At 51.2% G+C, this 25,656-nt stretch overlaps 1 protein-coding gene across 1 annotated transcript in view; it reads left to right on the top strand.

Moving 5' to 3' along the window:
- The first annotated feature begins 1,299 nt into the window (after window positions 1-1,299).
- The window catches only part of CDH22 (cadherin 22), an 87,024-nt gene continuing 62,667 nt past the window's right edge, over window positions 1,300-25,656 (top strand). Inside the window, exon 1 of the mRNA XM_087750101.1 lies at window positions 1,300-1,365. The gene's annotated coding sequence lies outside the window, so the exon portion shown is untranslated. The remainder of the gene's footprint in view (window positions 1,366-25,656) is intronic.

The following is a 25,656-nucleotide window of genomic DNA, read 5'->3' as shown; positions in this document are numbered from 1 at the left end:
TATGTGACTCTACTGCAGGCAGCAAGCTGTGCAGCCATTCCTGCCACTGTGAACCCAGAGTGCTGCTGAGCCTGGATGGTGCCCGCTATGGTTCAGGCAGGACTCTGGAGGAGGCACCTGAGACCTGAAGTGGGTGCTGAGGATGCCAGCTGCTATGGCCACCATCAGGAGGGGGTCTGCCAGCCCCAGCCCCTGCAGTGCTCAGAGCCTACCCGTCATGCCCAGAGCCCCTACCGCAGCTCCTGCCAAGCTGCCACTGGGCCATCTGGATCTGGCCCTATTCAAGGGCTGGCGAAGGGTGAACTGGGGTCTCCCTAACCTACTGGATGCCCCAGCACCCCGGCCCAGTGCTGCACTCCCATGCAGAGAGTTTGTGCGTTCTCAGCCCCGGGCACCGCCTGGCATTGGTGCTTGGAGGGGCCAGGCCTGAGCCAGGGGAGGCAAGGTCTGCCCCCAGCAAGGTGGCTCACTCCCTGCCTCCGGGGTGGCCCTGGCCGCTCCCGACGGTCCCCGAAGAGATGCGGTACTGCGGTCAGCAGAGGCGACGCGGGTGCCCGGGGCGGGGGCACGGCAGGGCTGCTGGCACCTCAGGGCGGGGGAGAGGGTCCGCGTTGCGGGCAGCGCCTCCCCGCCCTCCCGGGGGGCCGCGGCAGCCCGCGGCGGGCAGCTGTCCCCGGGGCTGGGGCCGGGCGGGTCCCGGGGACAGGGCTGGGGCAGGCCCCGGAGCCGGGTCCCGAGGCACGGAGCGGGCCGGTCTCCGCGGCGGGGTCCCCAGGGCCGGTCCCCGCCGGGCGGTCTCTAGGGGCGGTCCCCAGGGCCGGCTGCCCGGGGCCGGTCCCGGGCGCGGACCCGGCGCTGCATTCTCAGAGTCTCCAGCAGAGGCTGGGCTGGGCTGGGCTGGGCAGGGCCGGCGGGGAAGGAGGGAAGGAAGGGAGCGAAGGAAGCGAGGGGGAGGAAGGCGGCTCTCGCCGCACATGCATCCCCAGCCACACACCCCACCGCCCGCGCCCCGCCTAGCGCCGTGCCCGCCCGGTGCCAGCAGCCGGCTCCGCTCGCCGCCGCCGCCGGTCGAGGCGCCGCACTGCCCGCCGCGCCGAGGCTGCCATCCGCTCCGTGCCCGGCTGCCGGGGCGCCGAGGCTGCCATCCGCTCCGTGCCGGGGCGCCGAGGCTGCCATCCGCTCCGTGCCCGGCTGCCGGGGCTGCCATCCGCTCCGTGCCGGGGCGCCGAGGCTGCCATCCGCTCCGTGCCCGGCTGCCGGGGCGCTCCGTTCGGTGCCGGTGCGCCGCGCCGCCCGGGTGCCGCGCAGGATGCCGCGGGAGGCCGAGCGCCCCGCGCGGGGGGGCCGCCGCGGCCGCCGCCCCAGGTAAGAGCCGGTGCGGGCGGCGGGCTCGGCGGGCGGCGGGGCGCGACGGGGCGGGCACCGCGGGGGAGCCCAACTTCTCCGTCCCTCGCCGCGCCGCAAACTTTGCTGCCGCTCGGCGGGGCTGCGGCTGGCGCTCCCCGCCGGTGAGTGCGGGCTCGGCCCTGCCCCCGGCCGCCCCGGGACCGCGGGCTGCGACCGCTGGGTCGCTTCAGGGTTAGAGGGCAGGCGAAGCCGGAGATCGTATGCTCCTTTTGGTATCGCTGCCAGGGTGCTCAGCGTGTGGTACCCAGGGCTCCAGCACCGGCTCTGTCAGCAGCAGGGTCTCAGCGTACCCTTCAATTAAAGTGCTCGGGTGCTAAAAGAGCTGCAGCTCTTTTTTAAACCGGTGTTATCTTAAAACATCCTATTTGGGCTCCTTCCTACCCAAGAGCTATCTCCCCATTTTTCTTACTGTGACCAGAGCCCTTCATGCTCGTTACCACAGGGGCTTTGCTCAGGGATGTGTGTGAACATGCAGCTGAGATGCCTCAGGAGTCCTGCTGGAGTCCTTTTAGCAGGCAGGGTAACATCTCTCCTTACAGAGCCACATTTGTCTAACAACAAACTAAAAATAACTGTGCTAAAACTAGCACTTTCCTCATTTAAAATGTGGTTCCCAAATGGCTGTGCACAGGCCTTCTGGGAGCAAGTGCTGCAGCCACGTCTGCTCCTCCTGCATGTCCAGCTACAGCAACTCGTCCAGGCCCAGGGCTGCCAGCACTGAGTGCGTCTTGCTGAGCGTCCTGGGAGCACATCCTGTGACAGCCAGGCTCCTGTGGTTGCTCACGGTGCTGGCAGGGGAAGGGGGGATGCAGTAGGTGCCTCTGTTCTTTTTTTTGTTTGATTTCTGACAGTTGTTACATCCCTCACAACCTGGGGAGATCTGTGTTGTCTTTTCTTCTAACCTCATTTTATGCATGAACAAGACCAGTTACAGGGATGATGGTGTAGATAGTAGCAAGGAGAGGCAGGCTCAGAGTTCAGACATAACTTCATCAGACAGTGCAGTGCATCTCAGGGAAGCCTTTGGACCTGAGAGGGCTAAGAAGGGTGGCTCCACCAGAACTCTGGTTCTCCAGAGCTTGCTTGCATGGCCTGAGGAAATAAATGGGGAGATGTGCCTCTCTGTCCCTGCTACTAGGATGGTACTATGCTGTTAAAATACTATGCGTTGCAACCACAGCCAATACCATAGTCTTGCACACCACCAAGGAAATATCAGATGATGACTGTTTCTTTGGGACCTGTTTCTATCTCTTCAGAGTACCTAATGTTCAGAGAATGGCTGAAGCCTGCAGTCTCTGTACTTGTAGATCTTGTGCCCAGCTCAGACAGAGCCTGGGCTTTGCCAGGTTTTCCCTTATGAGACTGGTGGATGCTCTCCACCTCTTTCATGAACACTGGGTAAGGAGTATTTGCAGCAAACAATTATCAGGGTTGGAGATCATGATCCTGATATATCAGTTTTCAAATGCTGAAAATAAATTGCTTCTCTGGCTTTGGGTATCACATAGCAGGGGGAAATGGAAACAAGAGCCTGAAATGGTGTTCCTGTACTGATACTGTGTTTGTTTTCAAGGCCAAAGGGTGGTTCTGCTGCTCATTGACGAAATCCCTGAAAATGTTGATCGTACCCTGAGTGCAGCACAGGGTAGAGCCCACTAAAATCTGAATAAGCTGGCCCAGATTCTGTACTGACTTTTGTACGGTGTACAGTTCTTTGCTCCAGTGAGGTGGGGGTCGGAGCAAGCGAGGCTTGGTTTCTGTACGAAATGCTCGTTGCTGAATAATACAATGTTGAAATTGGTGGGCTTATGAAAGAAAAAGTATGTGCTGTTTCATAGGTAAAAAGAGCCAGCTTTGTTCCTGCCTAAAAAAAAAAAAAAAAATGCCCTTTGCTTTTTGGTGCATTGACACTTTGTAATATGATATGGTGATTTCATACGTAGGACAGAGAAGTGGCTACTGAAACAAGGTCAATTTTAAAACTCTTTTTCAAAAGAAGCTAGCAGGTCTCCAGAAAAAAAAATGAAAAGGCTGTCGGTGGGTTAAAAATAACAGTTAAAATCCTATTTTTCCTAGCTCTGTATCAAATAATATGATATTTTCATGATTTAAAATGCAATATTATATTTGAAAAATCCATAGTTCCTTGCTTGTGTGTAAGGATTCTCAGAATAGGGTCATAATTTACTGTTTGTTGTGTGTATTGTCTGATCAGCTTTTTGGGTTTTTGCACCTTGAAAATGATATAAAGCTAGCAGGCTTTTTTTCCTAGCAAATTTTACTTTTGTGCTCCTAATCACTAGCCCGTAGTAGTAAAATTTGGTTGCAAATATTGTGAGGGAATGCTTGGCTCCTTTTGCTAGCCATGGACTTTATTTCATTAGAAGGATTAGATTGTTCATAGAAGCTTTGAAACAAAACTGGACTTTAGGTGGGATTTGATCTGATGTCATTCCTTTAAAGTACAATTACATTTTTTTCAAATAATTATTTTTATATTTTGAAAGCCCACATTTGAAAAGTAAAGAAAAATGGATTGAAGAAGAAATAGTGTGGTGATACTTGTGTTCTTTTGACATCAGGTCGCTAAACAGTATTTGTACACAAGAATACAACCATGTATGAATTTGTGTCGCTATCTTTTAACCATGTGGTTATGCAACTGCGTTTGGGTTTACAAGCAATGACACTTCTCTGCAGATAAGTCCATCCATATCCCGAGGCACGGGCTGTTTGGAGTGATCTGCTTTTTTGAAAAATTACATGTAAAGATAAGGTGGGTGTGAGCCCGAACAAGATTCCTTGCCTGAGGTGGTAGGTGGACATGCTGTACAGTGCCTTGCCGTTCGCTGGGTCTCTTTTGTCTCTACCACCAGTCTATTCCGTGGCATTTCGTTGCACAGAAGGGTGGCTGATGGGGACGATGTAACCAGCTTTGCCTCGGACCCTGTTTGTAGCCCTGAGAGCGTCCTGCCTTGCACCATCGACACTTGCCAGCTGTTTGCTCTCCAGCTAGCAGGGCTCCCCCCATTTTACCTTGTCCTTGGGTGATGTCTGTGTGTGGCTGTGCCCCGGGCTGCAGGTGAGGGTGCAGAGTTCTGCGCCTTGGATTTCGCTACTCTAGCATTTGCAGGGCTCACACCTACATGTCCCTGTGAGCTGTGTTGCTTGTGAAGCACAGTCCCTGCTCCAGCCCAGCAGAAAAGCTGGGGCTTTGTGGCTGGATTTGGGCAGCAAATTGCTGCCTATCAGCCTTCCCTGCTCCCATGCAGACCTGGTATACAGGGAGCTCATTTCAGGGGTTTGGACTGGGACTCACCCGTTCACCTAGCATGGGTTGGGTGCCCATTACCTGCTCAGCCCTGTGGGGCATCTGTGTCTGCAGTTGCATCCAGTTTGTGGCTTGGTTTCTGCTTCAGGGAGCTGTGGAGGGGCTCTCTGTTCCTGCCGGTAGCCACTACAGAAACCCATCCTCCCAGTTCACAATTTCTATTTCATTTAATCATCACTTTTTATTATTTGCAAAGTTCATAAAAGGAACACAGCACATTACAATAATTATCAGTCTTATCCTTTGCCACAACCCTGTTTACAGAGACTAGTCCAGACTTTATTTTAGTCTGTCTCTGTTTCCTTCATTTTTCTTTCTTTTTGTTGTCTTTTGTGCTGAGAGGAGATAGTTCTGTTTTATCCTGTTGGGGAAGGGTTGTTGGATGGCACTTTAGTGCTGATTCTGCACTGCAATGTCTGGGTAGCAAAAGTGGACGTCTTTTTCAGCAATCTGTGCCTTCCCTAATTCCACAAGGCTGGCCGGGATGCTTGCAGAGGGTGTAGGTTCTTTCTTTTCCTATGGAAGCTGTGCGCTTTCTTCTTGGTGATGCTGTTCCTCAGATCCTCTTGCAATGTGGTTTCAGTTCTCCCTGCAAATGGATGTCTCCGGCTCTTTGACGGCGTTATGGCACCTTCTCTTTTTTCCTGTGAGAGCCTGTGGGACATTGGCATGTGGTAGGTGGCAGCCAGGTGTGGAGCCCACTGCAGCTGCAGAGCTCCCTTTGCTGTTAACATTACCTGGTGCACATAAGGCAAATGGGGATACGCAACACTAGTAGGAAGTGGGAGCATGAGGAGAGACTATTCACAGGGTTGATCTGGGGCTGCCTGTGCCTCAGTGGGCTGGGCACGGCTTTTATCTTCAAACTTCGGGTTTCAGAGTGCCTGTTCTGCCGCCTCCTCGCTGAGCTGACCCAGCCTCTCTGCTGGTGCCCTGCTGCCCCTGCTCCAGCATGGGGAAGCAGTGTGGTGGTGAGTGAGTGCACGCACTGGTGCGCAGTGGTGGTGAGTGTGTGCACTGGTACCAGCTGGAGACAGAGGCAGCCCTGGTGCTGTCAGGCAGTTCTCCCCAGAGGTCCTGTAATGCCTCTTTGAACAAAAGGTGGAGGACAGACCCTGCTAAGCTGAGGCCCCCACATTGTTCTTCTTGAGAGCGGGGGTAGTTGTGCCCTTGGGCATAGGAAAGGCAGCCAGCCCAAGGGCTGTGTTTGGACTGGATTGTTCACTGCTGCTAAACCTACAAGCAGTGCTGAAAATCAAGGTGCTTTGCAGAAAGTGTCTCCTTTCTGCTGGGTGCCCCATCTCAGGATAGCTCACTAAACACAAGTGAAGGTTATAATATTTATTGCAATCTAATGCCATTTTTTCAGCAAATGGCAGCACTTCTCTGGATTCCCAGTCCTACCCTGCTCCTCTTGTCTGTGAGAAATCTGCACTCGCCTTCTCTCTGTGTGCTGTGCCCCATTCTGCTGCTCTGCTTTTACTCACTTCCTTGCCCCTCACTCTGGCTCTGGCAGTGCCATCAATGAGCCTGGAAAAATAAGCCCAACAGAGCTCATTCAGTTTTGAGTCCACTCAGTGCTACACTTCCTAATTTCAGTTCTCTTGTGAGAGCTATGCCTTAGCTCACACACTGCAGGACTGAGACTCTGGACAAAGTGCCTATAAAAACAGCTATCAAACTGTTGTGTGCAGGGTCTTCTCCACAAATGGAGAGCAACCTTGCCTGTTTCACATACTCTGTCACTGCTGTTGCCTGTGCTGAATTTGACCCTGACTGGCTGATGATGGAAGCTGTGGGTGCGATGGAGGTGATGCTGGGCCTCGTGCTTGTCGGCAACAGCCACGGATCTGCAGCTGCCCTGTAGAATCATTTAGCCAGATGCTTACCAAGCAGAGCTGAGAGCATCCTGCCCCTGGTTTGGGAAGCAGCGTGTCAGGGCCAGCCACTGCATAGGGTGAAGTGGTCCTGTGCTCTGGCTACAGCAGCTGTGTGAACCTTGCTGATTAGGAAGTCCTTCCAGGGAATCATGAAAGCAGAACTGTTTGCCCAGCAACCTTTTGCAGATATTCCCTACCCCTCTTTGTTGCTTCTCCCTGCTACACTACTCCAGAGAACACCAAGGTAAAGGAGATATGGGATCACTCCTTTTTACTTGCTGACATTGCCTCACTCACCATTGCCACTTCAGGTGGGTTTTTGTTAATCTCTTCCTAATTAACTGTAGCTGGTGGCATTAACAACTGCAGGTGACTTGAAGCTTGAGGTCCTCAATTCACCTGAAGCTGTTGATGGTCAGAAGTTTTCTGCAGCCAATGATGGGATGTGAAGGGAGTCGCCATAGAAACATCTTGGGCAATAAATAGAGCCTCGACAGCTTTGAACTCCTTTCAGCAGAAGCTTATGTGTGAATGTAGCCACAGGCAGGTAGTGGTACGCATGTGGATGGGGAAAGGTGTGTACGCTCAGCAGAGGAAGGATGTGAGACACTTGGAAACAGCAGCTGTGGGAGCAAGCACAGGACTTAAACACTGCTTTGGTAAGCTAGTGTTTCCCTGAGGTTTTGATTGCAAAACAGAGTCAGAGCAGGAGTGTGTGATATGGTCCTGATCCTGGTCTGGCAGGAGAGAGCTCATTCTTGCAGATGAGCTGTATCCAATGCCTTACAGCATGCAGCCCTTCCTATGCGCTGCAGCTACAAGCTTGTGAGGGCAGCCAGGGAAGCCTTGTCCCCCAGTGCTGTGCACAGCAGCACCTGGGAACTCAGCACAGCCTCTGCAGGTAACACCCATCTGTCTTTGATCCTCTTTCTTGACCACTGCTGCTCTTCCCCATGGTTTGGCACTCAGGAGCTGTGTGCAGGCAGACCCCAGCTTATGGGGGGGGTCTGAGGCCCCATGCCCACCTGAGAGGCACTAGAGTTGGGTCCCCTGGGGCATGTATCCTCTACCCCCAGGCCCTGTCCTGGGTCTGCTTGTCTCAGCGCCCCCCTGCTGCCTTCCCTGGCAGAGCCTGAATTCCCTTTGCTGGCTGTTCACTTGCAGGTTGCTTGGAGGCTGCAAGTGGGCCAGGGAGCCTGGGCTTCCTGATTGCAGGCTGTGGGGCAGATTGCTCCTCTGGGTCCGAATCCCCACATGGGCCAGAGTCAGGAAGGACAGATAAAGGTTTGACTGCTCCAGAGGCTTAGAAACCCTCATGGTCTGGCCATCCCAGGACAGAAGGGTGTTGGGAGCCCTGGGCCAGGCCCTTGTTCTGGCAGCCTCTTTCTGCTGTGGGATGGCTGTTTCCCTGTGCAGGATGCCCTGTGCAAGACAGTAGCTTCTGTGTGTGCCTGGGGATGCTGCACTCTCTTCTCCAGTCCTGCTTCCTTGCATCTCTGTCTGTCACACTGGGATTATCTTCCTCTGCTCCTATGGCAGCTGCTTCCCAGAATCCCAAATCCCCAAAATGCTGTTTCTCCAGTAATCCCTGGCATTAAAAGTGGCTCCTAAGCTCAGAGCACCTCCTCCTCTCCACTACCAGCACCTAGTCACCCTCTCTAGAGGGGAGCAGTTTGAGATGGGCACATACTAAAAGTGAGCAAATGAGCTTGTTAACCTGGGACAGGACATTGTGTTGTCCTCCCCCACCTGGTACCAAACTCCAGAGTTACCCTTGGCCTTGCATCCTTCTGGATTTTCAGTATTCCATTTTTTTAACAGTGTGAAAACATGTTTTTTTCACCTGTTTTTACAGCCCTGACAAGGCACGTGGCTGTTGGTGACAGTGTGGTGCATGTGTGGGAGAGGAAATTGTTTCCCCTGTCACTGGAGTCTAGAAGGCTGAGGTTGTACAGGTGAGGGGTTCCTTCAGGAGCTGGGCTTCACCAGCTTTCTGAGCTTGGCTGCCTTCCCACTTATGAAATACAGCTGAACCTTTTGATAGCAGGCAGGTAGGAATAGCTGAGCATCAGCAGAGTCCTTAAGAAATTACATCCCTGCTTAAACTTTTAAAAGTCAGCTGAACACTCGCTTGCTACAGCCCTCCTGAGCTGTTCCCCAATGGCATGATATTTTTTGCAATAAAACTTCTGCTCCAGTAATACTGTCCAAAGGTAGGGTGCACCTTCGCCGGGCATCCTGACCTGCACCGCAACGCAGGAGATGGGGAATCTTCCCATGCCAGATCTTGGACTGGCTGTGGCGGTGCCCACTGCTGAGGTGCGAGGTCAGCTGTGCCCGCCAGCTGGTGCGTGGCTCGGCTGGCCCTCAGGGCCTGGCCCCGAGCCCTTAGTGCCTGAAGCAGCTGCAGGCTAGCAGCAAGCAGGCAGTGGTCTGGCTTTTCCCTGACTTTTGGAGGAGAGGACGTGGGGCTCCTCCTCGGGCCATGTGCCGGCAGAGGGAGCCATGCATCCTCGTTTCATATGCACAGCCTGAGATGACAATTAACGAATTAATTTGACAGGTGCTGTAAGCGATGAGATTAGAAGCAGGATGCTCCACTGGGCAATGGCTCAGCTAGCCTCACTGAGGCTGAGAAGTGACCATGTCCTTCCCAAATCCCTCCTCTCTGTGTTGCCACTCAAGTTCATCTCTCAAGTGCACCCTTGGGTGGGTTTGATCTGGTCCAGCTTCTGGTGGCTGTGAGACATGAACAGCCTCCATGGCAGGTATGGCGGTGCTAGATGCCAACACCTTGGTCAGTTGGCTGTGTGGGCAGCGGGCGAGCCACAGGCATGCAACGGACCAGGGCTGCGACTGTGAGCCTCCACAGACTGTGGGATGAGTGACGAGGGACTGTGGCTGACCCTGCAGATGCAGACATGGTCTTGCTTTGCCTTGCCCAGGACTTGGCAATGGATTAGCTAAGGCAGGCAAGAGCTTGTGAGCTGGAGCTAGGGTTGTGGAGTGTGACATCATTAGTCCTGCCTAGAGGACTGACTGTTGTCTCGGCATATGATGCTGCTCCCTTCCTTGGTACCACAAGGCGATGGAGGCATGAAGTGAAATGCAAGCACTGAACCTTCCCTAGCTGGAGTAGCAATCACAGGTGAGCATTTATGGACTTTGTCTGAAAAAGCTGTTTACATTTTCATGCAATGGGAGACTCATGTCTGGATGGGAAGGATGCTGGAAACATCAGTTCAGGCTTGAATTGGTTTGGCACCTAGACTGCTGACATGCTTTGGTGAATTAGAGATGGGTGGGGGGGTGCTTCACTGGGAGGTGATGGCAGCCAGATGAGCTGGTGGTGCTGGGCTGCTCCAGGAGAGGAAATGTGAGCTCACATCACAGGACTGAGAGGCTCAAAGCATTGTGCAAGGAGAGTGGCAGCTTCTCACTGTGCCATGGCTGCTGCTTTCTGGTTAATGCATTCAGAACAGGATCAGTCTGACTTGCTCTGTTCTGGCAGTGAACATGGCCAGCAGTGGTGCTGCCGAGTGTTTTGGGACTATTGTGGGTTAACCCCTATAAGCAGTTAAGCACCACACAGCCGCTTGCTTGCTCCCTCCCCCACTTCCAAGTGGTACAAGCGAAGAGGAAAGGAAGAGTAAAAGCAAGAAAACTTTGTGGGTTGAGATGAAGATGGCTTAGTAAGTGAAGAAGTGGAAGAAGAGAGAAAGAAAACAAAACAAGGTATGCAAAGGCAAACACTCACCACCTTCCATGGGTAGATTGATGCCCAGCCAGTTCCTGAGCAAAGGGTGGCTAACTCCCTGAGCTCCCTGCTCTCTTTTTATTCCTGAGCATGATGTTAGATGGCATGGGATATCTCTTTGGTTAGTTTGGGTTAACTGCCTGGTTGTGTCCCCTCCCAACCTCTTGTGCACCCCCAGTCTATTTACAGGGGGGGGGGGGGGGTGTTGGGTGGGCAGGCAGGCAGAGTGAGAAACAGAGAAGGCCTTGATGCTCTGCAATCACTGTTCAGCAATAGCTAAAACATTAATATGTTATCAGCGTTGGTTTGGTCACAAAGCAAAACACAACACCATATGAGCTGCTATGAAGCAAATTAACTCCATCCCAGCCAGACCCAGTACAGGGACTGTTAAACACCTTTTATTGCATGCCCCTTTGAGGTGCCTGCACTGTAGGAAAGTGCCTGGTGCCCTTTGCAAAAGAGCCCTTGTTAGACCTGGGGAGTGCAGTGGGATATAAGGCCTCTGCCCTGGGGATCTGATGGCAAAGGCACTCTCAAACTGTCCTGGGCAGAGGCATGCCAGTGCCTGCAATGCTGCCAGGCATACTTTCTGTTGTGAGAAGCTGGAGAGACAACTGAGTGCTGGAAAGCAAGCCTCATGTGCAGTGAGCTGCTAGCTCAGCTGGTGTAAATGAGCCTCAGTCCATCACAGTGGTGGAGCTGACAGGACAGGACCTGACTGTGACCACTCTCAGGGGGCTGTGGCTGCTGCTGAATATCTCCCTTCACTTCCTGGGCAGAGGCTTCAGTCAGGTTTGGTGCTTCTAGGGAGGCCTTTTTCAAACCTTAGACTGTCCCAGAACCAGAAAATCCTGCAGCTGAGTCCGTTGCTTATACCCAGCACTGTCCTGGCTGTGAAAAGCTGTCTGCTGTGAAACAGAAATGAGAGGGAGTGACTGTGAAGCACCAGGCTGGAAGGCCTTTTCTTTAAACCACAGCTGATCTGGGCTTAGGCAGAGGTAGGACGCAGTGTCTGGTCCTGGCTTCCACAAGGCGGCACGTGCATTTCCCTTGTGAGTGATCAAAGGCTGGTACTGAGACTCATCTCTCTCTTTTTTATATCTAGTCCATCACTGTGCTATCTGGTGCCTCCCAAGTATATTTAGAAATAATAATGACAGTTTTTCTTTCTCCTTTTCTAGCTGGTGCTTGAAGTGTTTGATAAGTTTGTTTTACTTGGTTTTGTGTGTCAGGTCTATCTGTGTCTCTGTGCACCAAGATGAGGAAAGCTGTCTCATGAGCTAATGCTTTTCGTGCACCCTGCCACAGGGGGCTGAGGACTGAACAGATGCAGAGCTTGTGTCTGGCTCAGTCCTGAACCTCTCAAAAGTTTGGTATCAGCTCTGCTCAGGGCAGCTGTGTCTTGTTATTCTGTTTTTGAATCACAGTGACTGCATGTTCAGGTGTGAGTTTTGGTGTCAATTCACTGTGAGGTCTGATGGGAGAGGTGGGTGGCAAGAGATGTGTACAGCTCCAACTCCAACATGGGAGAGAATGGCTTTTTGGCTGGATGCCACTTGGCTTTGGGTGCCCAAACTCTGCCTGAGGCTGCTGCCAGCCCAGCAGCCTGAGAAGGGTGGTTATTTGGAGGGGAGGACACGAAGGAGCACGTTTGTCTGCATTGCAGTGCTCCCAGTTGACTGCAGCCTAGTTGGCTTCAGCCAGTCCAATGTTTACCTCCCATGGTGTTAGGAGTGATGAGGGCCTGGAGACTGGTGTGGCAGCATGCAGGGGAATAGCACAGCATGGCTGGAGTAAAGGTGCCTGCGCAATTCAGGACTTCAGCACTTTTGCATCTGGCTGCTTGGGTTGGGGATGGTGGGCTCTGCTTCAGCACACACTAGGGACTTTGGGGCTATGTGCCTGAGTTCTAACGTGATTGTCATTGAACAAGCTAAAGAGGAGTGTGGAGAGGGAGGAGGAAGTGAAACAGCCCGGGGAATAAGGGGAGAGACAGCAAGGATCTGCAATGTAATGATAGAGAGAGCAGGATGCAAATGGACAAAGCATGTGAGGATGACAAAGCCACAGAAAGCCATATTTGCATGTGGGAAAGTGGGATTGTGACTGTGTATGTGTATGCTGCCAGTTCTCCCCCTCTCAAGCATGGAACTGCTTTGGGGAAAGGGTGGACACTCCTGGTGAGGGTACTCGGAGCCAGCTTCTTTCCATTTTTTTGGTTGTGAAGATATTTCCTTATCACCAGTACCGAGTGGCTGTTGGGCTGTGTGCTGGATGGAGTGAATTAGGTCACAGGAGTCCTGCATGTGCACGGGGGCATTCTAGGGGAGGCCCCTTGCTGAAGCAGTGCAAGGCTGCAAATGTGCAGTGGGTCTGAAGGACTCAGAGCTGCAAATGACTGCACCTGCCCACGTGGGTTTTTGTGCCCCCTCCTGCGTGCATGCATACTCACGTGTTCTAGCATGATCCTACTTGCTCACATGTATGCATATCTCTTCTTGGCTCTATTCTTTCACATGCACTTTGTCCATTTGCTTTTCTGTCTTCCCTGTTGTTACTGTAGTATCTCTCTTGCTGTTTCTCCCTTTGTTCCCTGGGCTGCTTTGCTGCCTCTTACTTCACCATGTCCCTCTTTATTCCTTTTGATAATAACATTAGCACCTACATACAAGACCCCAAGGTCCCTGCTTTGTGCAGATACATCAGGAAAGACCCTTCAAAGCCTGTGTGCTGGAGAGAGAAGATTCTCATAGTCTCACTATTGCCAGGAGTGGCAGAGGCAAAGGGCCTGACTGTGAAATATGACCTGTACAAAACCCCACGCTGTGTCCTGTGTCCATCCTGGAATGTCAGACGTGAAGATGCCAGTCTTGTTTGATAGAGTTTTACACCAAAGCCCTGAACCCTTATGCCTGATTGAGGAATTGGCCAACTAATCTCCCTTTATCACTTGTGCTGAGCAGAGGAATTGTTCCCAGAGCTCCCAGTTTGTCCTTCCTCATTGTGCTATTGGTTTGGTAGTGACATTAAAGTGAAGCTACTTGCCGATTCTGTTCTAGTCTGCTGTGTTCACGTGCTTTGAGCTTTCAGGAATGTTCTCCTTTTCAACTGCAATTTGCACATTTGGCCTCTGCTGAGAGCTGATGCTTCAATGGGATCTTGAAGTCTGGTGGCTGGAAAGCAACGTTTCTAGTGACACACTGAGGCTGTCTTGTTTTGCATATGTGGTGCCCACTACATTTCCTTTACTTGAAGGTCCTACATGACTGCTGGATGCTGGTCCACAGTCTGCAAATACAATGCTGGAGGGGGTGGGGGAGGAATAAAATTCTTTTTTTTTTCCACCTGACAAAGTGGTCAGAGTTTCTTGCAGAGGGAAGGCTAGTACTGTATCTGGCTTGCAGGATGATATCCAGAAACCTAGGGTGTTCTTGTTGATTTGTCAAAACGACATGGCTCTGCTGTGCTAGCATCATGATATCAATGACTCAAACTCTAGCTCGGGAAGGACCCTGAAATCAGGAGACAGATTTAACACTTTAATTTTTTTCCTCTTAAAGTCCTCCAAGAAATGTGCATCCTGTCTGCAGTGGTCTCTCAGCTTTGTTCAGCCACACTCCACAGTTTTCTGATGCTTGCTTCCACTTTGGTGCTCTCATAGGTGAACCTTTTGTTATGCCTGTGTCGGTGCTTGTGTCCTGAATCTCCTTGCTGAGAACTGGAATTGGGAAAGAGCAAGCAGCAGGCAGTAAAACCAAAAGCCATCACCTGTTCCTGGAGTTTGCTGCTGTCTGCAGCCCTTTTGATTTATACACAACAAAGGTCACTGAAGCAACAGGCCCTTTTGGCATATTTGCTTACCCTGTGTATTCTCTTTTGAGCAGCACAACCTGTATGTGGTGTCATTAGTCAAGAACAGTAAAATGAAACTGGGGATGGGGTGTAGCAGGAGGACCCGCAGTTCTTGTCTCTATGCAGTAAAGAGCAGAAAGAGCAGGGAGGCTGTAAAGTCCGTGCCAGCCTCTCCTTGGGCACTGTTGGCCACTGTGGAGCCTTTTTGCTTGCACTTACATTGGTGGCTGTATCGGGACTGGCTGCCAGCAGGACCATGTCTTCCTCTTTTGGGCTTTGCAGGGCCTTTCCTGATGTATCTGCACAAAGGAGAAACTTTGTGGCTCAGAAAAGACACTAGCCTGGGGGATGATGTAATTTGCTGACACAGCAGCAGCATTGGGAACTCTGCCTGGGTCCTAGGCATGAGCATTTTGGGAATCCAGACTGGGAGCACCTGTATGTCAGTGCTGGCAGCAGACAGCAATACAGGGGGCTCCCAGAGCAGGTGGTCAAGGTCCCTCTTGATGAGATATCTAGTTCTATCCCAGGCTCATCACCCCTGGGGAGGGGAATGGGTGATGTGCCTTTCTCCAGTGTTAGCTGTTGCTGCCCTTAGATCTGCCCATGGCATTTAGAGCTCTCACCTGCTCTGGGCTAGTGTGCACCTGCCTGCAGCGCTCAGGAGAGCCCCTAATAGCTGAAGGTGAAGGAGGAGAGTAAGTCCTCCCTTGACAAGGCATGCTAGTGAAAAATAAACTGGATCTGGCCAGATAAAGTCTTTGAACAGCACCTATAAGTACTGACAAGGCTGCTCTGTGATGGCTGCCTCTCCAAGGGTCTGTGTCCCTTTGGACTCAGCCAGGAGTCATTTGCAGTGTGGAGAGTGGCAGGCATCATTCTGCTTGCAGCGGGTATGTGAGAAGTGTGATGGAGCTGGCAGAGTAGGGAAAGCCTGGGTCTGTCTGGCCAGTACAGGGCACACTCCCTGGGCAGACAGGACAGAAATGGAGCAGGGCCTTGTCGCGCGTTCTAGCATTTACTGGTGTGTGTTGGAAGAGCCAGGATCTGCCCTTCCTTAAGGGGAGGCAAGAGGACCAGCACTCCTCACCTCTGTGCACAGGGGAAGGCAGTGGGGGTGGCGTGCCTCTCTTCAAACTGTCCCATCACTCTGGTCTGCAAACTCTCCTCCTCTTGCTAGTTAATATTAGTATTCAGTTTGTGGAATGGGCTATGCAATTAACACAAAGGTACAGTCATTCATTCTGACTGGAGGACTCATGGGATCAGATGTACTGGGGATAGGAAGCGGAGGCTTTCTGCTGGGAAAGAATGTCACAGCACAGCGGACACAGAAATGAAAAGCTATTAATAATGATCCCGGAACTTCACTTCCATCAGCTGTTTATTTAAAGGTGCTCCGTATTCAAAGCCTCCTGATTTATGTGGGCAATAACACTCACAGTCCTGGGATCACTTTTTTAAGCAAGGCTAATGGGGTGAAACCATCATACTGCGACAGCAGAGATCAAGCTGGGAAAATGATACTGGAGAGAAAAATAAACTATTGCCTAGATTATCCAGGAGCTACGTTGGGCAGGGAGTTTGTGTGAGCTCCCTGCTCTTCCAGCATTTATTAAGGCTTTTACTTCCTTTTTTCTTGTTCTTTGTGAACAGAATTTACTGGGCATGGAAGGATACAAAAATTTGATTCTACCAGACGGGATGCTAAAAGCTTCTGGTTTTGCATTCAAGTGAAGTTTTGTCTGTAGTGTGGCCATGTGTAGCTGTTCTGCCACACAGAGCCCTGAGGGAGACAGTCTTCCTGTCCTTGTCTCCAAGGGTTCCCATCCTAACTCAACTCCGTTCCTGAGGGACTGGTCCCTCTGGGGAAAGGGCTTTCTGCCTTATTCTGTCCGTTGCTTGATTTTTGCTTGCATAGCTGTGGTATTGGGGCACCTCTGCCCTCAGCTGTGTGCCTGGAGGGGTGGAGATGAACTGTTCAGGGCTGTGGCAAGGAGGGGGAGAAGGGGCCACTCTGCTTTGGGGGGAGGCCAGTTTCCATGCGCATTCTCTTCACTGGGCTATTCACCCTGGCAGCATCAGTGAAGACTGCTTGGTGGGGCCATGAGTCCTGGGGCCAGCACTGACCTGGCTGACAGATTTGGCACAAACTCGTGATGTTTGCCTCTTGCTGCAGCAGGGAGGTTGGGTTGCGTGTGCAAGAAGGGCTTGGGGTGGGAGGAATGCAAGAGAGCTGTGCCAGCCTCTTCTGAATCTGCCAAGCAAGCCCTTGGGGGACAATAGTTGGTTTCAACAGCTCCCTCCGGACATCTGACAGTGTGCAGGAGGAGTGCCAAATGTTGGCCATCCAGAGTATACGTGACTTTGTGGTATCTGCAAGGCAGTGAGCAGCTTTTGGCAAAACCTGCCTGTTTTTCCTGGGGAAGTAAAATAGCACTTATGCTGCCGAGCTGTGGTGCTGGCAGTTGTGGTTTGTGTTGCTCTGGACAGGGTCTGACTCCTGGGACACGACTCCAAGTGCTGTGCATCATCAGAAGCCAGTAGTGGTGATATAATTAGTAGAATGAAGCAAATGATTCCAAATAAATAATGCCTCTATCATTAATGATCAAATGCAAAATTTAGCCTATTGCTGTTGTCTGCAAGTTGCCTACAAGGAGGTTGCAATCTTTTAGTCTGTTATAGGCTGGAGAAAGCCTTTATCTACAGCTCACTGGTGAACGGTGTACTGTGAGGATTAGAGACGTGGCCCATCTCTTCTAGTGTGTAGTAGGTCCCTGGTGCAGCAAGAGGGTCAAATTCCTCCTGGTTGTGCTTTGTGAGGGGAAGGTTGGCTTTGCTTTGAAAGAGTCTCTACCTGGGTGACCATCCAGAGGCCCTTTTGGGTCTGTGTAGCTCTGGTGCCCTTTCTCAAGAACACCTGCCTGTTTCTGCTCAAAGTGCAGCCTGAGGGACGTAGCACGGCACTGATCACCTGGGGCAGCCCCAAGGGGTGTGCGGTGGCTCAGTTCTTGCTGTGCTCCTCTTGGAGACACAGAGTTTAAAATAGACTTGGCGAAAATGTGCTATCTGTGTAGAAGACTCAGCTACCAGGGATTTCTGCCAACTGTGGTGGATTTTTCTGAGCAAGGCTGTATCTTAGCAAGGCATATTTGCTTCCTGTTTGGGGGATGAGGCTGTGCAACATTCAGCTTCAGGTTCCTGAATTTCTGTGGTACCAAGATTCCTTCTTTTCTCCCCAGTGTGTTTGCTCAGGAATTGCTGGAGAGTGGGAAGGTTTGGAGCTGGAGCCTCTTCTTCCATGTGCCAGAAAAGCCTGTGTTTAGGCAGGACAGTATTGCTCAGGTGGTGGTGGTTGATGGTGATGACTGCATTTGGGAGTGACGTGTGCTGGCACGGTGCTCTGGCTGCCGCACAGGTGCTACCGGGGCAAGTCTGGTAGCCTGGGTGGCTGAGGAGTGCAGATGCAAAGCAGTGGATTTTGGCAGGATATTGTTGCAGAAATAGTTTTCTTATGTGTTATACTATCTTGTTTCTACTGCTTATTTAATGAGCTCCTCTGAAAATAAGGAAATCATTATAGCAGTTTTCTTAAGTGTGAAAGATCAGGCTGAAATTGGCATTAAAGAGACTAATTACTCTCATTCTTCCACCTTTCTGACAGCTGTTTATTGTGCAGACCTTGTCCTGAGGTGCTGAGAAAGCCACTTGACTCTTCAGACTGCTTTCAGCCTAAGGTATCTGCAAGAGAAAGTTGGTGCCTTTTTCTAATCTGGCTGTGCACAACTTGATCGTCCTGTTACACTGGAAAAAAGTACTGCTAAAGCTGCAGGTGTGAGACCTGTGGTGCAACTCTCCAAAGTCTTGTCCTGCTTTTCACTGCTCTCTTGTCCTCCCTCGTGACCTCCCCACTTCAGTGTGGGTGCTCCTGTGCTGACTTGGTCTTAGTCTCAAAATGACAGTGTGCTGCCACAGGAGAAGACTTCCTTGGTCTCATGTGTTCTGTAAAGAGGGGTCACATGTCTCCTATCATGAGGACCGAGAGATTTCCAGGGACAAAATTGCCAAGAGGATTAAAATGTATAGTGCAGAAGAGTGAGCAGCAGTGAGACCTTCCTGAAAGCAACATGTGCCTGCCATAGTATTTGTTTAACCAGAGGATTGAGTCTGAGCCTGACCTTGAACCCTGAGCGGCAAATTGAAGGAAGTTTCTTTGAACCCTTCTGGCTCAGTGTCATACCCGCTTGTTATTCTCTGTAGGAATTTGGGGAGACTTTCAGTAGAGGTGGAAAGTTGCAGACAAGAAAGCTGTGAACATCTTCAATTTTCCATTTAATCAGACAATATTGAATGATAAATAATTCATGCATCTGCCAAACATTTGCTTAAAAGAACCCAATTCCCTCCACATTTGTCAAAGTGTAAGAATTCCATTTTGTGATTTTTTTTTTTATTTTAATCTGTCCTTTAACTCTTATCCAGATGCCCACTTGCCTGGGCTATCAGCCTTGATTCCATTCTCCCTGTTTTGGGTAGTCAGGTGCTCGTGCCTTTCCTTTCTTGTCACTTCTGCTGGCCTCCAGGGCCCAAAGAAGTGGCAGCAGGGGGCAAGGAGAGGACTGATGGTGGTTCCTGTGTGTCCTTGGGCTGTGCCACAGCAATCAGGTCTGGTGGTGGAGGCTTGTGGGGGTTCTCTACCCTACTGTATGGGAGCATTTCTGGCTCCTCATGAGGTGGTGGGGTGTAAAAGATGCGAGGCTGTTGGGAATGCAACTTCTGACTCTGTACGGGGCATTTGTAAGGGGATGACTTTCAGATGCGGCTATCTATGCAGATCCTAAAATTAAAGACCTGCTCTGAGCTCCACCCCAGTAGAGATGCTGCCATGGTCACAGGCATCTTCCCCATAACCAGCACCACTCACCCTTGGCCTGTGGGGGCAAAGCATCTCTGATGTTCTCTCTGCCAGTGGTGCCAAGCCTAGAGCAAGGATGTGCAGGAAGCATGGTGGCTGAGTCAATGTCCATTGCTGCAGGCAGTGGGTAGGCAGGCATTGGAGGAGCAGCAATGTCACATTGTCCTTCTGCCCAGCTAGAAATAGGGTCTCCTTCACATGCTCTCTTTCAGCTTCACCTGGGTGTTAATGCCAGTTTGTCACAGACTTTCAGTTGCTGTTTGGCCAGTCCCCTGGCTCAGTCCAGTTCTTCAGAAGTTTCTTGCAATAGCCTTGACTAAGATAATCTCCTGTAATTTCTGGATTTTGCTTCCTACATGGGGTCCCTTGTAATTTTCTGCCAGGTCATGACTGAACTCATTGCTTGTTTTTTCCCTTTCAGTTTTTATATCAGATTTGGGCTTGTGGCAATGGGGCTTCTCTTTTTTTAGTTGGCTTTTTTGTGTCTCCCCCCTCTGATTCTTCCGATTCTTCTGCCTCTACTAATGATTCTGTTCACAAGCTTTTGAGAAGTGGACAGATATGTCACGTTTCCTTTCTCTGCTGAAGCAATTGGTGGGTCCTAGCATGCACAGTGCTTAGCAGCATACAACTTTGCTATGCAAAGGAAAGACTTGCCATGCCATGTCAGATCTGAGCGCTCAAGTGCTTTGTTTTGCTTTTTTTGCTAGCACTTCAGGCAGTTTGCCAGGTTCACAGGAAAAAGTGACTTGCCTGCGATCCCTTGAATCATCCCTTGGAATCAGCCTTCTCTCCCCCATTGCATCAGAGATGCCAGCACTCCTGATGCATGGGGTTTGGTGGGGTGGCAGCAGGAGTTTGCACTGCAGGTGTTTTGTTCTGTGCCAGTGTCTGTGTGTCCAGCTGTGCCAGTGCTGATAGGTATACCCTGAGCTGCTGGATACCCAGGCTTTAGCACTGCATCGAATCAGCAGAGAGGGATGAAGAGGCCAGTGCCTGCTGGTGCTGTGTTGTCACTTGGGTGTCAGAGGCTTCTGCCTCTAGAGCTGACAGGGGATTTGTGGGGCTAGGGAAACCTCCCCTCTGGGAAGCACGAGGGAAACACCTTCTGCTACTGCACCTTTGAAGCTGTGCTGAGTGTTGTATGCATAACTGCAGCAAGCAGGATCCTGAGGGGAGGAATGGGAATGCCCAGGGAGCAGGAGGGACTGGCGTGGGCTAGCAGAGCTGGGGTTAATGGATGCGTAGCACAAGCACTTGCAGTCCCTGTGCTGAATGGCAGGGAGGGACCTGATGTGCTGAAGGGCTCGGAGGGTGAAATTCAGAAAGGGGAAGCCACAAATGGCATAGCAGAGCAGTGGTTGCTGTCTCTGGGTCAAGCAGTTCCTAGGCTCTGGACGTGGACAGCAATCTTCTCTGGGACTGTGGTTTCTCCCATCTATATGACTTGCCTCCTTGTGACTCAGAGACAGCAGTTTGTCCTGGAGGCCAGTTGGTCTGCCTGGTTAGTCAGAGCCTCCCGAGAGCTGTGGTCAGCCGGCTCCTTGTCTGGGGATTCATGCAGATGTGCTGGCCTTGCTGGTGCAGCTTGCTCTGCCCGATGTGCGTAGCTGAGCTCCAGCCTGCAGATGTGTTAAGTGCAGAGCGGCTCTGTGCTTTCTGTTCCTTCTTGGCTTGGAGGTGGTTTCTCCCAGGCCTGGACAGAGGGAATCGTGTGTATTCAGGGCCACAGGAAGATGCCTTTGCTTCCACCTGCTCTCAGAGATTGTTTTTAAAGGCAAATTAAAAGTACTGTATTCACGTAGACAAGGCATGAAAATTCCATATTTGGAAAAGAATTGCTGCAGAGCGAGACCGTTATGGCTGTAAAACCCTCTTCCCTAAGGCAGACTTTGAGATTTTCTTTGCAATTAAATTTCTTTGAAACTTGGACCAAAGAAGCTTTGGAGGGAAAAGGCCCCTGAACTTTGAAAATACTTTTTTCCAAACAATGCTTGTGCGAGAGCTTTAACAAATACTGTTCCTCCCAGTGTGTCTGATAGCAGAAAGTGACTGAACATGAGAAGTCAAAAGGTTGTGAATAGCTCCTGCTCTGACAGTTGCTGCACTCTATCAGAATTTCTCAAGGCAGCATCAAAGGGGACAATAATTAAACTTAAAGCAACTTAAAAAGAAGGGAGAAAATGGATGTTTAGTCATACAGTCCTGAGCATTGTGTAGGTAGAAATTCTTCTGGAAAAACAACTTCACCTGGACTGTGTGCAAGTTTATCTGAGAAGAAAAGCAGAGGAAGAAGTCCTCTGCTGGGAGATTAATTCCAAGGAAACAGAAAGAGGAAACCCAGAGATCTACTTCAAGAACAAGCATGACTAAACTTTTACTAAGTATAATGGGCTTTCTGCCCTGTTGTCAAAGCTGAGGCTAGGGTGACATTAGTGAGAAAACTTGATTTTATCGTTATCTGCCTGTCTTCTGTGCTCTGTATCAAGGCTGAAGACTTGCTGAAAGGCAGATTGCTATCAAACATTGCTTTGCACAGTCTGGACCTGCACTTGGGATATGTTCATCCAGTAACTGTGGTTACACAAGCCTTTTACTGAATAAGTAAAAATAAAAGTAATTTAAATATCCTCTTTCAAAAGCCTCTACAGTTTTGAATCCCTCAGCCACTTATCTCCAGCATTTGTACACACTGTGATGCTATGTGCCATCCAGATCAATATCTCTAGCCATCTCTCACTTGATTGGTGAAATGCATTGAGATTCTGGAAAGGACACTGAATTAGAGTATGCCTTCTGCAGAATGTATTTCAGTAGAGGGATGCTATGGGGGTTCCAGAGCTTGCAGTGGCTCTCTGTGGCACCACAGCATTATGACACATTGTCCAGCTTTGTTTTATCTGAACATTGGGCCTTAAATGCCACATCACTGATGGGATCTGCAATGGAATGGGAACTTGCAGTGCAGCAGCTGTGATCATAATCCATCTTGATGTGAGTGGGCATCCCACACCTTTACTCTCACCAGTGCTGATGTCCCTTACAGAATTAGCAATGCATGTTAATGTATTCCAGCCAAAGACACTTGTTTATGGTGGCTGTGGGTACTGCAGTGGTGCAGAGGGAATTGGAGCAGCAGCCAGGTTGTGGTGTTGGTCCTTAGTGCTTTAAATCTACAGAGCACTCCCTGTAGGGCTGAGGGCTGGATGCCCTGACTATTCCGTTGTCCATCCCAAAGGGGTAACTGTAAAATGCGCCTTGGATGCTAGGAAGGAGCTGTGGGAAGTTATGGGGATATAGGTGGGTGCTTGGTCATGGTGCAGTGGTCCAGGGTTGGTGTGGTACTGAGGTGCACTGTCAGAGGCAGTGTGTGGGATGTTGGACACTTGCATGTGATGTGTGCCGCGTGGCCTAGTCTGGAGTTGATAGTATCTTATGTCTGGCAAGATTGCCTGCTCTCTCATCTCTAGATTTCAAGAAGTTAGTAAAAGAAAAAAAGTCTTTGCCTCATCTTGTCTTACAATATCTAGTAGAGAAAGTGAGCTCCAGAGAGCCTGAGCTCATGTCTTAGCCCTAGGCCTGGAGATTATGAACCATCTTAAAGCTTTGCAGCAGCCTTGCCATGCTTCTATTGCCTCCATGCAACAGATACTGGAAGCATGCTCTAGCCAGCCTGTTCCTTTTCCCAGAAAGGGGAGCATTAAGCGGATTTGAATTCTGTTTAACAAGAGGAGATGTGGTTACACAGTGCGTGCTGCACTGTAGGCAGTACTAGAGAAGAATTGCTGTTGAAGTAATTGCAGGCTTTTTGCTGCCCCGTCTCCCAGTAAGGTCTGTCTGAGGCTGGGCTGTCATGCTGCCCACGTTCTCGGGCATGAGGCAGGTGGGGCTCCCTGTGGATGCAGACTCTGAGCTGGCACTAGTGTGGTCCCCATAGCTGCTGTTATGCTTGCATGTGACCTCAGCTGTTCCCTTACAGCTGACACAGCTGGCACATGTGGATGGTGCTGGACCCTGTGCTGAGCTCCTTGGTCTCTGCTGTTATTGCTGCATGCAGTAGATGACAGAGCTGCCCTTTGGGCTCACCCTCTGAGCTCTCAGGTAAAGGCACATTGGAGTCATGACGTGCTGGGCAGGGAACGGAGGGCCCTGGTCGGTGCTGGAGGTCTGCCTCACTATTTGAAGAGGGTCTCCGGGTAGACTTGCATGTTTGGGAAAGGACACATGCTGGTGTGAAGTTGTGCTCTTCTTGCTGCTCCAACAGCAAGGCATGTCTGGCTGCCCACTAGGGAGCCTAGCAGGAGCTTTTGTCCATCTAACTCCTGCCGTGGGTTGTCTCCAAAGATGCTGTAGTCCTACCTGTTGGAAGCAGCACTGTGAACTGCTGACAAGGCTGTGTCTGTGCTCTGCATCTATCTCCAACCTGCCTCTTGCATGTTCCTGTGCTCTTCTCTCCACCCTCCCTATGTAGTAGCTATGCTCAGTGCCAAAGCTGACACAACAGTGCTGAACCAATGTGGCTTCCTCATGACTGCGGTGAGAGACAGCAGCTCCAGATTAACAAGGCAGACCTTGGGATGCAGGCACAGCATAGCTCTTCCCTGGTCCCCCTTTGTCGTTGCATGGTTTGCCCTTGGGAAGCCAGTGGAGAGCACAGTGTGAGGAGCAACTGTCCAGCAGCACGAGAGTCCACAAGCTGCCGGTTTACAGCTGTGAGGTTGGGCTTCTGCATACATGTGCGGAAGGAACTGATAGCCCTTCCCTGGAGACCATCCCTGCTGTGCTGCTGTCTGCTTCTTCCTTTTCTTTGGGTAATGGGGCTGGAGCTGGGTAACTGATATTCCCAGTTTGAAATAATTCTGCAGATGGCTAACTGAGCAATGAGGGCCATGCCCAGGACCATGGGAGTCAGGACTGAACTATTGTCTGTGACCAGAAACCTCCCTGCTGCAGCCCCCATTTTCTTGTGTTCTTTAAGGTGTGGGTATGCCATGGAAAAGCAGGAGAAGGCCCAAGCTTTAGGGAGCTGTCTTGTGCTTGGTATTCATTCTGTGGCTCTGGCTTCCCCCGGGTGGCGCAAGGAGTGCCTTACTCTTGCTTTACTCCCCGGCAGCTTTTGTAGCATCTTTGTGGCCATTCCAAACAGATGGAGCGGTCCTGATGCTCCTGCAGGCAGTTCATGCAACTCTGCATGCAACTCTCCTGGGAGGTGCTAAGGAGCCAAGGCAGTGCATCCAGGCCTGCATCAGCTCAGGCAGCAAGCTGGAGTCGAGGAGGGAGGGCTCTGCTTCCGCTCTGTTGCAGCTTTCGTAGCTGATGGGGAGCTCTGCGCTTTCTGCTGATTATAAGGGCTTGTCTCAGAGGAACAGTACTGGTGTGGCAGTCCTTCCAACAGAGCTGCAGGCACAGGGAGCACTGCATGAGCTCTCAGGACACTCACCTGGCCTCTGGTTGGTATCACTCCCCCCTGGGCTCCTGGGGCACTACTGCCCTGGCTCTGCGACTGCAGCCGTGTTGGGCAATAGTACAGTTTTGTATTGGGCAGTGCTATTTTTATGTGCTGTTGCCTGCCTGTGCCTTCCCCCTCCCCCTGCCTGCTTTCCCCTGCATCAGCCTGCATTTGTAAAATGAAATAAATATTGACACGGACGGGATGCTATTCAATTTGTCCTGGTCACTGGGCTGCGGTGAGTTCTGACAGAGCACGGTGTAAAACATAAGCTCAGGATGTAATTTCTACTGTCAACATAATGTACAGTATGGTTGTGCCAAATACACACCGACAAACTGCACAAGCTCTTGTGGGGAGGGGAGGGGGGGGAGTTGTGCTGATAATTGGGAAGTGGGGATGACAGAGCAGCAGGAGAGACGGCATCACCCTGAGCCCAGGGTGGTGCAAGAGTCTGGTGCTTCATTGCATACGTGAAAGCCTGCCTGGCACAGCAAGTGCCTGGGCACGCTGCCATGTGAGTGCATGTGTGCTGTGCACCTGCATGCTGCTGCCTGCTTGGGATGCTGTGCTGTGGGCTGGTTCTGGCTGTGCAACAGCAGCAGCTTCCACTTGTTATTTATGGGCTCTGCTGCTCACGTGTGGCAGAGAGAAGTGGCACTTCCAGCTGTTGGTGAAAGGTCTTCAATAACATGGGGAAATAAATGTTGTGCTAGTCTTAGTTCCTGTGCACGGGACCTTCTGTGGTGCTTTGCAGCCCTGGGGTACTGGGAATGCTGCTGCAGCATGTGCAGGCTGCTGCAAGGGCACAAGCAGGACTTGGGGCTCTCAGGTCCGCTGCCTCTGGAAGAGGTCTGTGATGCGACAGCCAGAAAGAAAGGTGTGCACACTGAGAAGAGACATGACACTGACCCTAGCTGTGGCCTGAAGCTGTGACAGCAGAGAAACAGGCTGAGAATTTATGGGTGGAGAAGAATCCAGTTTGTGGCAATGAGCCTTGCCACAGCTCTGTCTCTGCATCAGTGTTTCTAGGTGGCTCTGGGTACCAAAGGCTGG

The sequence above is a fragment of the Nipponia nippon genome, unplaced genomic scaffold, assembly GCF_047370975.1.
Source record: "Nipponia nippon isolate SJK-2023a ecotype South Korea unplaced genomic scaffold, ASM4737097v1 scaffold_13, whole genome shotgun sequence".
NCBI lineage: Eukaryota > Metazoa > Chordata > Aves > Pelecaniformes > Threskiornithidae > Nipponia > Nipponia nippon.
Note: the sequence above shows the minus strand (reverse complement) of the source record. Positions and strands in the feature narration are given on the sequence as shown.